This window comes from Ranitomeya variabilis, chromosome 5, assembly GCF_051348905.1.
Source record: "Ranitomeya variabilis isolate aRanVar5 chromosome 5, aRanVar5.hap1, whole genome shotgun sequence".
Lineage (NCBI taxonomy): Eukaryota > Metazoa > Chordata > Amphibia > Anura > Dendrobatidae > Ranitomeya > Ranitomeya variabilis.
Window position 1 is genome coordinate 305,259,521 of NC_135236.1, and position 15,578 is coordinate 305,275,098.

Consider the following 15,578-nt stretch of genomic DNA (forward strand, 5'->3'; position numbering starts at 1 on the left):
TAGCCCCCTCAAGCCAATGACGCCACTCCTCAAAAGCCCACTTCATGGCCAAAAGCTCCCGATTCCCAACATCATAATTCCGCTCGGCGGGCGAAAATTTACGCGAGAAAAAAGCACAAGGTCTCATCACGGAGCAATCGGAACTTCTCTGCGACAAAACCGCCCCAGCTCCGATTTCAGAAGCGTCAACCTCAACCTGAAAAGGAAGAGCAACATCAGGCTGACGCAACACAGGGGCGGAAGAAAAGCGGTGCTTAAGCTCCCGAAAGGCCTCCACAGCATCAGGGGACCAATCAGCAACATCAGCACCCTTCTTAGTCAAATCAGTCAATGGCTTAACAACATCAGAAAAACCAGCAATAAATTGACGATAAAAGTTAGCAAAGCCCAAAAATTTCTGAAGACTCTTAAGAGAAGAGGGTTGCGTCCAATCACAAATAGCCTGAACCTTGACAGGATCCATCTCGATGGAAGAGGGGGAAAAAATATATCCCAAAAAGGAAATCTTTTGAACCCCAAAAACGCACTTAGAACCCTTCACACACAAGGAATTAGACCGCAAAACCTGAAAAACCCTCCTGACCTGCTGGACATGAGAGTCCCAGTCATCCGAAAAAATCAAAATATCATCCAGATACACAATCATAAATTTATCCAAATAATCACAGAAAATGTCATGCATAAAGGACTGAAAGACTGAAGGGGCATTTGAAAGACCAAAAGGCATCACCAAATACTCAAAGTGGCCCTCGGGCGTATTAAATGCGGTTTTCCACTCATCCCCCTGCTTATTTCGCACCAAATTATACGCCCCACGGAGATCTATCTTAGAGAACCACTTGGCCCCCTTTATGCGAGCAAACAAATCAGTCAGCAGTGGCAACGGATATTGATATTTAACCGTGATTTTATTCAAAAGCCGATAATCAATGCACGGCCTCAAAGAGCCATCTTTCTTAGCCACAAAGAAAAAACCGGCTCCTAAGGGAGATGACGAAGGACGAATATGTCCCTTTTCCAAGGACTCCTTTATATATTCTCACATAGCAGCATGCTCAGGCACAGACAGATTAAATAAACGACCCTTAGGGTATTTACTACCCGGAATCAAATCTATGGCACAATCGCACTCCCGGTGCGGAGGTAATGAACCAAGCTTAGGTTCTTCAAAAACGTCACGATATTCAGTCAAGAACTCAGGAATCTCAGAGGGAATACATGATGAAATGGAAACCACAGGTACGTCCCCATGCGTCCCCTTACATCCCTAGCTTAACACAGACATAGCTTTCCAGTCAAGGACTGGGTTATGAGATTGCAGCCATGGCAATCCAAGCACCAACACATCATGTAGGTTATACAGCACAAGAAAGCGAATAATCTCCTGGTGATCCGGATTAATCCGCATAGTTACTTGTGTCCAGTATTGTGGTTTATTGCTAGCCAATGGGGTGGAGTCAATCCCCTTCAGGGGTATAGGAGTTTCAAGAGGCTCCAAATCATACCCACAGCGTTTGGCAAAGGACCAATCCATAAGACTCAAAGCGGCGCCAGAGTCGACATAGGCATCCGCGGTAATAGATGATAAAGAACAAATCAGGGTCACAGAAAGAATAAACTTAGACTGTAAAGTGCCAATTGAAACAGACTTATCAAGCTTCTTAGTACGCTTAGAGCATGCTGATATAACATGAGTTGAATCACCGCAATAGAAGCACAACCCATTTTTTCGTCTAAAATTCTGCCGTTCACTTCTAGACAGAATTCTATCACATTGCATATTCTCTGGCGTCTTCTCAGTAGACACCGCCAAATGGTGCACAGGTTTGCGCTCCCACAGACGCCTATCGATCTGGATAGCCATTGTCATGGACTCATTCAGACCCGCAGGCACAGGGAACCCCACCATAACATCCTTAATGGCATCAGAGAGACCCTCTCTGAAATTCGCCGCCATGGCACACTCATTCCACTGAGTAAGCACAGCCCATTTACGGAATTTCTGGCAGTATATTTCAGCTTCGTCTTGCCCCTGAGATAGGGACATCAAGGCCTTTTCCGCCTGAAGTTCTAACTGAGGTTCCTCATAAAGCAACCCCAAGGCCAGAAAAAACGCATCCACATTGAGCAACGCAGGATCCCCTGGAGCCAATGCAAAAGCCCAATCCTGAGGATCGCCCCGGAGCAAGGAAATCACAATCCTGACCTTCTGAGCAGGATCTCCAGCAGAGCGAGATTTCAGGGACAAAAACAACTTGCAATTATTTTTGAAATTTTTAAAGCAAGATCTATTCCCCGAGAAAAATTCAGGCAAAGGAATTCTAGGTTCAGATATAGGAACATGAACAACAAAATCTTGTAAATTTTGAACTTTCGTGGTGAGATTATCCAAACCTGCAGCTAAACTCTGAATATCCATTTTAAACAGGTGAACACAGAGCCATTCCAGGATTAGAAGGAGAGAGAGAGAGAAAGGCTGCAATATAGGCAGACTTGCAAGGGATTCAATTACAAGCACACTCAGAACTGAGGGAAAAAAAAAAAAAAAATCTTCAGCAGACTTCTCTTTTCTCTCCTTTCTCTGTCAATTAATTTAACCCTTTTGTGGCCGGTCAAACTGTTATGGTTCTCAATGGCAAGAGAACATAGCCCAGCAAACATAAGAACTAGCTCTTGGAAGGATGGAAACTAAACTGACCATGAACTAAACCTACCGCAACAACTAACAGTAGCCGGGTAGCGTAGCCTGTGTTTTATCCCTAGACGCCCAGCGCCGGCCGGAGGACTAACTAATCCTGGCAGAGGAAAATATAGTCCTGGCTCACCTCTAGAGAAATTTCCCCGAAAGGCAGACAGAGGCCCCCACAAATATTGGCGGTGATTTTAGATGAAATGACAAACGTAGTATGAAAATAGGTTTAGCAAAATTGAGGTCCGCTTACTAGATAGCAGGAAGACAGAAAGGGCACTTTCATGGTCAGCTGAAAACCCTATCAAAACACCATCCTGAAATTACTTTAAGACTCTAGTATTAACTCATAACTAGTGTTGAGCGATACCGTCCGATACTTGAAAGTATCGGTATCGGAAAGTATCGGCCGATACCGGCAAAGTATCGGATCCAATCCGATACCGATACCCGATACCAATACAAGTCAATGGGACTCATGTATCGGACGGTATTCCTGATGGTTCCCAGGGTCTGAAGGAGAGGAAACTCTCCTTCAGGCCCTGGGAACCATATAAATGTGTAAAAGAAAGAATTAAAATAAAAAATATCGCTATACTCACCTCTCCGACGCAGCCGGGACTTCAGCGAGGGAACCGGCAGCGTTGTTTGTTTAAAATTCGCGCTATTACTTGGTTACGTGAATTCCCGGCTTGTGATTGGTCAGGTCGGCCATGTTGCCGGGACGCGGACCAATCACAGCAAGCCGTGACAAAATTACGTCACGGCTTGCTGTGATTGGTCCGCGTCCCGGCAATATGGCCGCCCTGACCAATCACAAGCCGTGACGTCACGGGAGGCTGGACACGCGCCCATTTTAAAATGAGCGCGTCCAGCCTCCCGGCTTGTGATTGGTTGACCGCGGCGCAACCAATCACAAGCCGTGACGTCACGGGAGGCTGGACACGCGCCAATTTTAAAATGAGCGCGTCCAGCCTCCCGGCTTGTGATTGGTTGACCGCGGCGCAACCAATCACAAGCCGTGACGTCACGGGAGGCTGGACACGCGCCAATTTTAAAATGAGCGCGTCCAGCCTCCCGGCTTGTGATTGGTTGACCGCGGCGCAACCAATCACAAGCCGTGACGTCACGGGAGGCTGGACACGCGCCAATTTTAAAATGAGCGCGTCCAGCCTCCCGGCTTGTGATTGGTTGACCGCGGCGCAACCAATCACAAGCCGTGACGTCACGGGAGGCTGGACACGCGCCCATTTTTAAATTTTAAAATGGGCGCGTGTCCAGCCTCCCGTGACGTCACGGCTTGTGATTGGTCAGGGCGGCCATATTGCCGGGACGCGGACCAATCACAGCAAGCCGTGACGTAATTTCGTCACGGCTTGCTGTGATTGGTCCGCGTCCCGGCAACATGGCCGACCTGACCAATCACAAGCCGGGAATTCACGTAACCAAGTAATAGCGCGAATTTTAAACAAACAACGCTGCCGGTTCCCTCGCTGAAGTCCCGGCTGCGTCGGAGAGGTGAGTATAGCGATATTTTTTATTTTAATTCTCTCTTTTACACATTTTAACATTAATGTTGTTGCGATACCCGATACCCGATATCACAAGAGTATCGGAATCCCGGTATCAGAATTCCGATACAGCAAGTATCGGCCGATACCCGATACTTGCAGCATCGGAATGCTCAACACTACTCATAACATCAGAGTGGCAATTTCAGATCACAAGAGCTTTCCAGACACAGAAACAAAACTACAGCTGTGAACTGGAACAAAATGCAAAAACAAACAAGGACTAAAGTCCAACTTAGCTGGGAGTTGTCTAGCAGCAGGAACATGCACAGAAAGGGTTCTGATTACAATGTTGACCGGCATGGAAGTGACAGAGGAGCAAGGCTAAAAAGCGACTCCCACATCCTGATGGAAACAGGTGAACAGAGAGGATGATGCACACCAGTTCAATTCCACCAGTGGCCACAGGGGGAGCCCAAAATCCAATTTCACAACACACAAGCCCTGACTGAGGCCAATATTTTTCTCCCACTGATTGATGTAGTGTTTTTGTGTTGAGGTAGATTTTAGAACACAAATCAAGGAAAAAAAATAAATAGGCTTTCTATGGCCCACTCAGTGAGAGATGGCACACACAGGGATGGCACTGTAGCAGAAATGCCAATCTTAATCTTCCACAAAAAAAAAAAACAGGGACTGTCCTACAATTACTATCTCCCTGCAGTAATGTAAGCCAGGTATGGCAGGCAGCAATAGGAGTGGACTGATGCACAAATTAAATAAAAAGTGTGGACAAACAAAAAAGATAGCTGTGCAGAAAGGAAGGAACAAGAGGATATGTGCTTTGAAAAAAGCAGTTGGTTTGCACAGTGGCGTACACACAGCAATACAGCTATCACGGAGCCTTCTAGGGCAGCCCAATGAGCTACAGCGCTGAGGGAAAAAAAAATGTAGCTTCCAGTGTCCCTGCACACCGAAGGTGGTGTTGGACAGTGGAAATCGCTACAGCACAAGCGGTTTGGTGGTTAGTGGACCCTGCCTAATGCTATCCCTGCTTCTGACGAAGCGGCAGCAACCTCTCCCTAAGCTCAGATCAGCAGCAGTGAGATGGCGGTCGGCGGGAACGCCCCTTTATAGCCCCTGTGACGCCGCAGACAGCAAGCCAATCACTGCAATGCCCTTCTCTAAGATGGTGGGGACCAGGACCTATGTCATCACGCTGCCCACACTCTGCGTTCACCTTCATTGGCTGAGAAATGGCGCTTTTCGCGTCATTGAAACGCGACTTTGGCGCGAAAGTCGCGTACCGCATGGCCGACAAGCACAGGGGTCGGATCGGGTTTCATGAGACGCCTACTTAGCCAAAAGTCGGCGACTTTTGAAAATGAACGACCCGTTTCGCTCAACCCTAACCCTTATCATTGTCTTGTTTTAAATACTCCTACCTACTTTTTACTGACTTACTAAAGCACTTTTTGTTGGTTTTGTAACCTCATTGAGCTTTGAACTTCATAGCCAGGTGTATGCAATCATGAGAAAAGCTACTTGAAGTGGCCACTTGCAAGTTGTTCTCCTGTTTGAATCTCCTCTGAAGAGTGGCATCATGGGCTCCTCAAAACAACTGTCAAATGATCTGAAAACAAAGATTATTCAACATAGTTGTTCAGGGGAAGGATACAAAAAGCTGTCTCAGAGATTTAACCTGTCAATTTCCACTGTGAGGAACATAGTAAGGAAATGGAAGAACACAGGTACAGTTCTTGTTAAGGCCAGAAGTGGCAGGCCAAGAAAAACATCAGAAAGGCAGAGAAGAAGAATGGTGAGATAAGTCAAGGACAATCCTCAGACCACCTTCAGAGAGCTGCAGCATCAACTTGCTGCAGATGGTGTCACTGTGCATCGGTCAACTATACAACGCACTTTGCAGAAGGAGAAGCTGTATGGGAGAGTGATGCGAAAGAAGCCGTTTCTGCAAGCACGCCACAAACAGAGTTGGCTGAGGTATGCAAAAGCACATTTGCAGAAGCCAACTTCTTTTTGGAAGAAGGTCCTGTGGACTGATGAAACCAAGATTGAGTTGTTTGGTCATACAAAAAGGCATTATGCATGGTGGCAAAAAAACACAGCATTCCAAGAAAAACACTTGCTACCCACAGTAAAATTTGGTGGAGGTTCCATCATGCTTTGGGGCTGTGTGGCCAATGCCGGCACCGGGAATCTTATTAAAGTTGAGGGACGCATGGATTCCTCTCAGTATCAGCAGATTCTTGACAATAATGTTCATGATTCAGTGACAAAGTTGAAGTTACGCAGGGGATGGATCTTTCAGCAAGACAATGATCCAAAACACCCCTCCAAATCTACTCAGGCATTCATGCAGAGGAACAATTACACTGTTCTGGAATGGCCATCCCAGTCCCCAGACCTGAATATCATTGAACATCTGTGGGATCATTTGAAGAGGGCTGTTCATGCTCGGCGACCATCAAACTTAACTGAACTGGAATTGTTTTGTAAAGAGGAATGATCAAAAATACCTTCATCCAGGATCCAGGAACTCATTAAAAGCTACAGGAAGCGACTAGAGGCTGTTATTTTTGCAAAAGGAGGATCTACTAAATATTAATGTCACTTTTCTAGTGAGGTGCCCATACTTATGCACCTGTCAAATTTTGTTTGAATGCAGATTGCACATTTTCTGTTAGTACAATAAACTTAATTTCAAGGCAGAAACATTACTGTGTCCAATAGTTATTAGATATATGAAACTGAAATAGCTGTTGCAAAAAAAACAATTTTTATAAAACATTAAGCTTAAGATTAATAGGGGTGCCCAAACTTTTTCATATAACTGTAGATCTCACTGCATACCTCAAAAAGCTCCATTCCTGTCTGCTGCTGCGTATTTTATATATACGTAGCTGCAGGTATCCGTGGCCCTTTTTTTAGCGGCTTATACCTGCTAACCTGCTAATTTTATTAGAAAGCAATCCATAGCCCCCTTTTTTCTACATTTATTTGCTTGGTCATGCTGCAGACTACAGCCAGGTCATTGCAACACAAAAGCGTGAAAATCTATCAATTTACATTTTTTTTGTCCCAGGCATCAGATGTGAGTGCGCAGAAAAATCTGGCCTTTATTTTGTGGTACTATATTATTTTTGGAGTGTCTAAAACATTTTTGGACACCATTTTGCTGCCCAAAAAATCTGTAGCTGGACCAAAAATATTTAGCTACAGTTCTTATATTTATCACTGTGATTTGTATCTCATATAATTGCGCTAAATATTTTATAATTTTAGTGCTATGTTTTTAGTGTCATAGCCTACTTATTGACACAATTTTGGTGGGCCCCAAAAAATCAAGGCCACATTTCGATCAGTCTGTTATCTCCATCTGACGCCTGGTCTATCTGTGATCTCCAAATTCTTGCTTTTCAGGCATATATTGCATTTTTTGGTCTACTAGCCTTGGTCCATACAGTATTTTGGGGTTAAATTAAAAAACAAACAAACACATATTTAAACAGTCTGTTATCTCCGTCAGATGCCCGGTGTATCTGTGGTGTCCAAATCCTCGCTTTGCAGGCATACATTGCCTTTTTGTGTCTACTAGCCATGATCTATACAGTATTTAGCAGTGAAAAAAATTTAGAATAAAAAACAGGCCACATATTGAAACAGTCTGTTATCTCCGTCAGAGGCCTGTTGTATCTGTTGTGTCAAAATCCTCACTTTGCAGGCATACATTGCCTTTTTTGTCTGCTAGCCTTGGTCTATACAGTATTTAGTGGTTAAAAAAATGTAAAACCAAAAACAGGCCACATATTGAAACAGTCTGTTATCTCCGTCAGATGCCTGGTGTATCTGTGGTGCCAAAATCCTCACTTTGCAGGCATACATTACCTTTTTTTGTCTGCTACCCTTGTTTTATTCAGTAATTTCTGGTTAAAAAAAAATTAAAAACTCCAGGTCACATATTGAAACAGTCTGTTATCTCAGTCAGATGCCCGGTCTATCTGTGATCTCCAAATACTTGTTTTTCAGGCCTACATTGCACTTTTTTTGCTGTGTGCTACTCTAGCTCAAAACACTATTTTGGGGTCAAAAATTAAAAAATATAGGCCACTTATTGAACATTCTGGTATCTCTGTCAGATGGCTGAGCTATTTGTGGCCTGCAAATTGCGACAATTCAGGCTGACATTCCACTGTCTTTGCTGTCCATTAACCTACAAGTTCTCTACACTATTTTGTGGTATAAAATTAAAAAATACAGGACACATATTGAAGAGTGTGGTGTCTCCGTCAGACTCCTGATCTATCTGTGCTCTACAAATAGTTGATTTTCAGGCCTACACTCCACTTTTTTGCTGTCTGCTACCCTAGGTCTAAACACTATTTTTGGGTAAAAAATAAAAAAATACAGGCCACATATTTAAGAGTGTGGTATCTCTGTCTGACTCCTGGTCTATATGTGCTGTACAAATAGTTGCTTTTCAGGCCTACATTCCATTTTTTTTGCTGTCTGCTACCCTAGGTCTAGTGTACAGTATTTTGGGTTAATTGTCATGGTTCCCAATGGCAAGGGAACGTCAGAGAACTTAAACAACAGACTAGCTCTTGGGTGATGGAATCTCGAGCTGACCGTGAGCTAAACCTACCACACAACTAACAGTGGCCGGGTGACGTACCTACGTTTTATCCCTAGACGCCTAGCGCCAGCCGGAGGACTAACTAACCCTAATAGAGGAAAAGACAGACCTGGCTTACCTCTAGGGAAATTCCCCCAAAAAGGAGACAGAAGCCCCCCACATATATTGACGGTGAGTTCAGAGGAAAAGACATACGCAGTATGAAGGTAGGTTCAGCAAAGCGAGGTCCGCTTACTAGATAGCAAGAAGATACAATAGGGAACTTCACGGTCAACTGAAAACCCTATTAAAATACCATCCCGAAATTACTTTAAGACTCATGTGTCAACTCATGACACCGGAGTGGCAATTTCGGCCCACAAGAGCTTCCAGCTACAGAAAAATAACATAACTGTGAACTGGAACAAAAATGCAAAACAAACTTAGGACTAAGAGTCCAACTTAGCTGATAGTAGTCTAGAAGCAGGAACATGCAACAGAAAGGCTCTGGTTACATTGATGGCCGGCACTAGAATAACTGAGCAGCAAGGCTAAATAGGATACACCCATATCCTGATGGAAACAGGTGAACAGAGAAAGTGAAACACACAAGTCCAGTACCACCAGTGACCACCGGGGGAGCCCAAAAACCAAATTCACAACAGTTAATTTTTTTTTTTTTAAATGGCCATATATTGAACTGTCTGGTATCTCTGTGACACGACTCATCTATCTGTGGGCTACAAAATGTGCTTTTGAGGCTTCCATTTACCTTTTTTGCTGTGTGCTACCCTCGCTCAAAACACTATTTTTGGGTAAAAAATTAAAAAATATAGGCCACGTATTGAACAGTCTGGTATCGATGTCAGATGGATGAGCTACCTGTGGCCTAAATATTGTGGCAATTTAGGCCAACATACCACTGTCTGTGACCCTATTTCTATACACCATTTTTGTGGACTAAATAAAAACACAGGCCACATATTTAACACCGTGCTATCTCGGTAAAAATACTTCTGCTTCAAGTTGTTATGGCTGCTTCAGGACTGTGTCTTAAATGCACCAACTGTTAGGGCTAGTGGAATGAGTAAATATAGATGTTTATTATTGGTGCGATCACAGCCCGGGGTCCTCCGTGCAGGAGGAACCTGCTGCTAGTGAATGGTGGCACTATTTGGCGGTATAAGCTAGCTCTGTTACTTCACAGAGTCTCCGTGAAAGGAAAGCACTGTGCCCTGTTAGACTCACAGGAGCACAAGCTAACTGCCGAGCTGATAGCAGTCAGTGGTCATGCAAACACACAATCTCCTCACCGGAGGTGCCAGTATTCTAGGTACTTATTTCAGCTAGGTCCCTGAATACATACACACATAACCACACTGGCGCAAAGCACATAACTTAGATTGATACTAGCGCATGGCCATGCGGTCATGCAAACCTTTTATAGCTGCAGCAACTACAGAACTTTCCAAGAAGGACCGATGGGAGGCTGCCACAGAACTTGAGCAACTTCAGGACCTTCCTAGACGACCAATGGGAATTGCTGCAGTACCTGAGCATGTGACCCTTGATCTCCAATTAGAGCTCTTACCCTGGGCATGCTCAGAAGGGGAAAAGTAGGACTTAGTCCCAAAGACGTCTGCTCGCCGCTGACCAGTACAGGCTACAATGGCAGAAGCTGGAAAGGCAGCAGTAACCCTTTGCACAGTGTCAGACTGAGCAAGACGCTGGGACCAATGCCTCCGCTGAACAGGCTCCACTGCTGCAGGAGAAGAATGGGAGACGGCAGCGGAAATGGCTCGAGATTCCCCCTGTGCAGAGGTGGGTACTCGACCCCTAACACTAACTAATACCACCATCATCATCTTCTGCATAGAAGCAGTTACTGTGCAAATAGAAAGTCTGAGGAGCAGAGGGTGAATGCTTGGGTGGTGTTGTACTCTGTCTCTGTACTACGAAGGTGAAATCTTCTAGATTAAATCATGACTGGAAGAGCCAGAGTAAGAGCACATGGAAGAGCACGGGGCCTGGACTCGCAACTACTGAAGTCTTGTGTTCCTGGGCCGGGTTCTGACAATCCATCACCTACTAATTCTGAACTTGTTGGATGAGGACATAATAAAGAAGCCCTGCGTTTTCTAGAAGAGAAGCTAGAGATATTTACATTTCGGCTTCAATGCAAGAGGTGTCAATTGGAGAGAGTGGTGGTCGTAGATGTGACTAATACTATATGGGCGTTTCCACTAGAAAATCCATCGAACATATTATTGAATCAAAAAAATTTTGGGCTCGCAACTTTGTTCAGCTGTGCACAAACTATGTCAAATTGGTTGCTAGTTCACAGTGTCATTTTGACTACAGTCCACAGATGTTATGTAGATCCCTAATCTCACTTCTACTTTACCAGCATGATGAATTTATAGAAAAAGCATGTGGTAATGATGGAGCTGTTGTTTTCTTTCAAAAGAAACAAAATAAGATCAATGACATGGTTAGCCGCACACACAATGGAGAAATAGTAAAGATGACAATTGCTTTCACATTTCAGTTAACACACACTTCACCTACTTGCTTTCACTTTTGCAACATTATATTCCAAAGCCTTAAAGAAGAAGATGAATATATTGTGAAGCAAATAGGTATAAATAATTTACACCCAAATGATTTTACAGAAGTCAGAAAATACACAACCTATATGTGGAGATATGATTTAACACCGAAATTTTGAAGTATGAGCCTAGTGTCATCTTGTGGATTGATATGAGCCACAAAGTCCTTTAAAGTGAAACTGTTCTGGATGTAATGTACAATTTGTTCTTGAAAATTAGAACATGCCTTCTATGATGCTGGCATTAAACAACTGATTGGCCAGATATCTACGGAATTAGGATGACCAGGCCGCGGATACCTGTGCTGCACCGGGTCTGGAACTGTGAAGGGGGCATCCCCTGTTTCCCGGGGGAAGGAGTAGGGGACAGGCCCCATTACCCAGGGAGATGGAGTGTGTTTAGACAGGGAACCTGGCTGGAAGCTGAAGAAAAAAAAGGAAAGCAGGAGTGAGTCCCCAGCTGTCAGCATGTGAGCAGCAAGGGGGCAGTGCACTATGCACACGAAGTACCGGCGCTGCAACGAACTGCAGCAGTCAGGTGACCTAGAGGCAGGGGGACCAGCTTAAGAGAAAGCAGGTATGACAGCAGAGATTTTTGGCATGGACAAGCAGCGCATAGGAGGCTGAGCAGTGTGCTCTGTCCTTGGAGCACTGGTGCCGCAAAGGACTGTTTCTGTTGGCTCCCGACAATAAGAGCGGTACTGTCAGAGAGCGAGGTGCCGTGTGCCCAGTGACTGCCAGAGAGCGAGGAGCCGTGCGCTCCATGACCGTGAGTACAGCGCACATAAGCAGTAGAAAGAGCCAGTTCATGCCACATGTTCAGCTTTGCTAACCTATAATTATAAGGCACAGAGGAATGACAGAGGACATTAGTACGGTCAGCAAGGTACTCCCTCAGCATCTACCAAACTTTGCACTCCTTGTGAGAGTTCCAATGCGTGGGGATATCACACACCAGTCGGTGAGCCAGAAGCTGAAAGTGCTGCTGAAGCATGGCAAGAGCGGATAAAGCTCTAGCTGACATTCTAAAATGGGTACCCAGGGCATCGTACTTTCCCTAGCAGATCTGTGAGCTTCGTGTTGCTTTTCATAAAGTGTTGAACAATGAGGTTAAGCACCGGGAATGTGCAGCTACCAGGTTCGGGCTATTGTCACAAACGACCTTGCCTGCTGTAGGTTCAGCAGTATCAGCCACAGATCTGCCTGCTCCTCAGGGCTGTCCATAAATCTTCAGCATTGTGCGTTTTGTCACCTAAGCTAATTAGCTTCAGCACAGCCTGTTGCCACTTGGATGAGGCAGTGCTGCAGTGCAAGTATGCCGTCAGCGAGATGTAACATCCCTGCCCACAAGCACTTACCACATGTCTGTGGTTAGGTGGACTTTCCCAGTAACAGCATTTTTGAGGGCACATGTAATGTTGTTGGATACGTGCCTGTGTAATGCCGGGACAGCACACCAGGACAAATAGTCCCGCATTTTGGGGCCTCGGGGTAATCCTCGACTCTGCCCTCACTTTCAAGCTACATATCCAATCCCTTGCCTCATTTTGCCCACTAGAACTCTAAAACATTTCCCGGATCCGTATATTCCAAGAAACTGCAAAAACGTTTGTGCATGCCCTCATCATCTCTCACCTTGACTGTTGCAACCTTCTACTCTCTGAACTCCCCTCTAGCACTCTTGCACCACTCCAATCTATCCTAAACTCTGCTGCCCGAGTAATCCAAATGTCTCACCGTTGTTCTCCAGCCTCTCCTCTCTGCGAAGCCCTTCACTGCCTTCCTATTGCCCAGATGCTACAGTTCAAAAGCCAAACTATGACATACAAAGCCTTCCACAACCTGTATTCTCCATACATCTGTGATATGGTCTCCCAATGTCCGACTGGGTCAAGGATTCCTCTACGCTAACCCAGTATGCCATCAGTGAGATGTACCGTCCCTGCCCACAAGCACTTGTCCATGTGTCTGTGGTTAGGTGCAGTTTTCCAGTAACAGCATTGTGGAGGGCCTGGGTAATGTTGTGGGACACGTGCTTGCTTGTGTAATGTCGGCAAACCGGGAGAAATTGTGGTGGCTGGTGAATGAGTACCTTGAGACGGTCACCGCCATCAGCTTCCATTTCCCATGAGCCTAAAATGCAACATTTCGAGCACAAGCAGACGAGAAATGTGTGAATTTAGTACTGTGGCTTTGGCTGCGTATTTGCGCTTGCGTTCCAAGGACTGGGGTATGGACAACTGAGCGCTGCACTGGGACAAAGACGTGGACGTGCTTGTTGATGGGGCTATTGAGTTTGTGTGCAACTACAGATACAGGGCAGGAGGCATCTTTGCATGCACCATGGTCAGGGGATTGGCTTGCACGCACAACAGCAGAAGAAGCAGTGTTATCACCTGCAGACATTGTTCATGGAGCCTGTTGTTTGTCCAACAAACTTGGGTGCTTTACTGCCATGTGCCTGATCATGCTGGTGGTGGTTAGGCTGGTAGTTTTGCTACTCCTGCTGATGCGGACATGGCCAGTAGTGCAAATGGCCTTATAAGGGTTATCGGCAGAGTCTTTAAAAAACAACAAGACTGTTACGGGGACATTCAGTGTTCTCACCTCTTCACCTCGACCGCTGTCTTTCGGTGTTCCCCAAAGTCTAAGTTCTAGGACCCCCTACTCTTCTCCATCTACACCTTCAGCCTGGAAAAGCTCATGTAATGGCACGGTTTGCAAAATCATCAGTACGCCGATGACACAAAGATCTACCTATCTGTACCTGACATCACCTCCTTACTGACGCAAATCACACATCTTCCCGCTATTTCATTTTTCTTTTCTGCTCGCTTTCAATAAGTGGACATGGACATAACGGAATACATCATCTTTCAACCATCTCACGCTGAGTAGACATGAGAGCTGTGTATCCATCATTCGGTACCACTTTAGTAAGAGGGAAAGTTTGCCCAAGACAAAATGATTTTCCAGACATTCACAGCATTTTTTGGCACTCTGTTTGCAGCTATGATCTTCATCTTCATGGTGGGGATGTGGTAAAGTTCAAAATCGTAATCAATATCATCATCGTCCATATCTTGTAAAGAGGAAATCTGGTGTTTCCCAGGGTCATGGTTATCTACGTTTAGTGGCATTCCTTTAACAGTGTTCGTTACACTAGAACAAATAATTTTTGGCTGTAAAATTTGGATATTATTAGTAATATGTACGGGTGAAGATGAGGAACCTTGTGCCACGGGTGTGTTGATACTTACGGACGGTGCACTCTTCTTTAAACTTAGTTTTTCACAAGCATCCATTAGTTTGTTTGGTTTTCCTCCAACACTGATCTGCTTTCTCTAATTCAGCATCTCATGAACATGTTGCACTTTGCCCTTTTGACAGACACATGCGTCTTTGGCACCATATTTTTGATGGGCATATTTTAGGCCGAGTCTCACAAGCGCATCTGTTACACCGATCTTCTGATGGGCATGAAACACATTCTGGTAATTTGTGGTGACTAAACGACTAATCATTGTAGGCTGTATCCTGGATCTCATACCTCCCATAGCCACCGCTGTTATTAATCATGTACGTTCCCATTCATGTCATCACCAAGGCCCTTTCCCAGATCACTTCATCCAACGATTCCTCCTCCATATTTTTACTAAAAACCTGCACCTTCACAGCAGCAACTGATTAGGAAACCACTTTCCAGTTTTACAAGGTGTTTATGATGCCCGTAAACAATTTTTTTTAAAAAAATGTACCCTCATGGGGAAATGTTTGTCAGCCCATGCATTTAGTGTATGGGCATTCCAAGTCTAGCAGACGCTCTCCTTTAAAATGGGCCTAGTTTTTAATGAGGCCTTCCTCAATGTCTCATCATTCTCTCCCACTAGATCACCAGGATTAACGTGTTCCTTTCTGCAACAGCCAGTCAATTTTTTGGGCAAGGGTGTCTATGATCCCCATACAATATTTTTTAAAAATATACCCCCATGGGGAAATGTTTGTCAGTCCATGCACTTAGTGTATGGGCAATACGAGTCTAGGAGACCCGCTCCTTTGTAATGGGAACATTTTTTTTTAAGGCCCTCCTCCATATTTCCTCCAAGGGGGGATTGTGTTGCGTGCAAATTTGGGTCA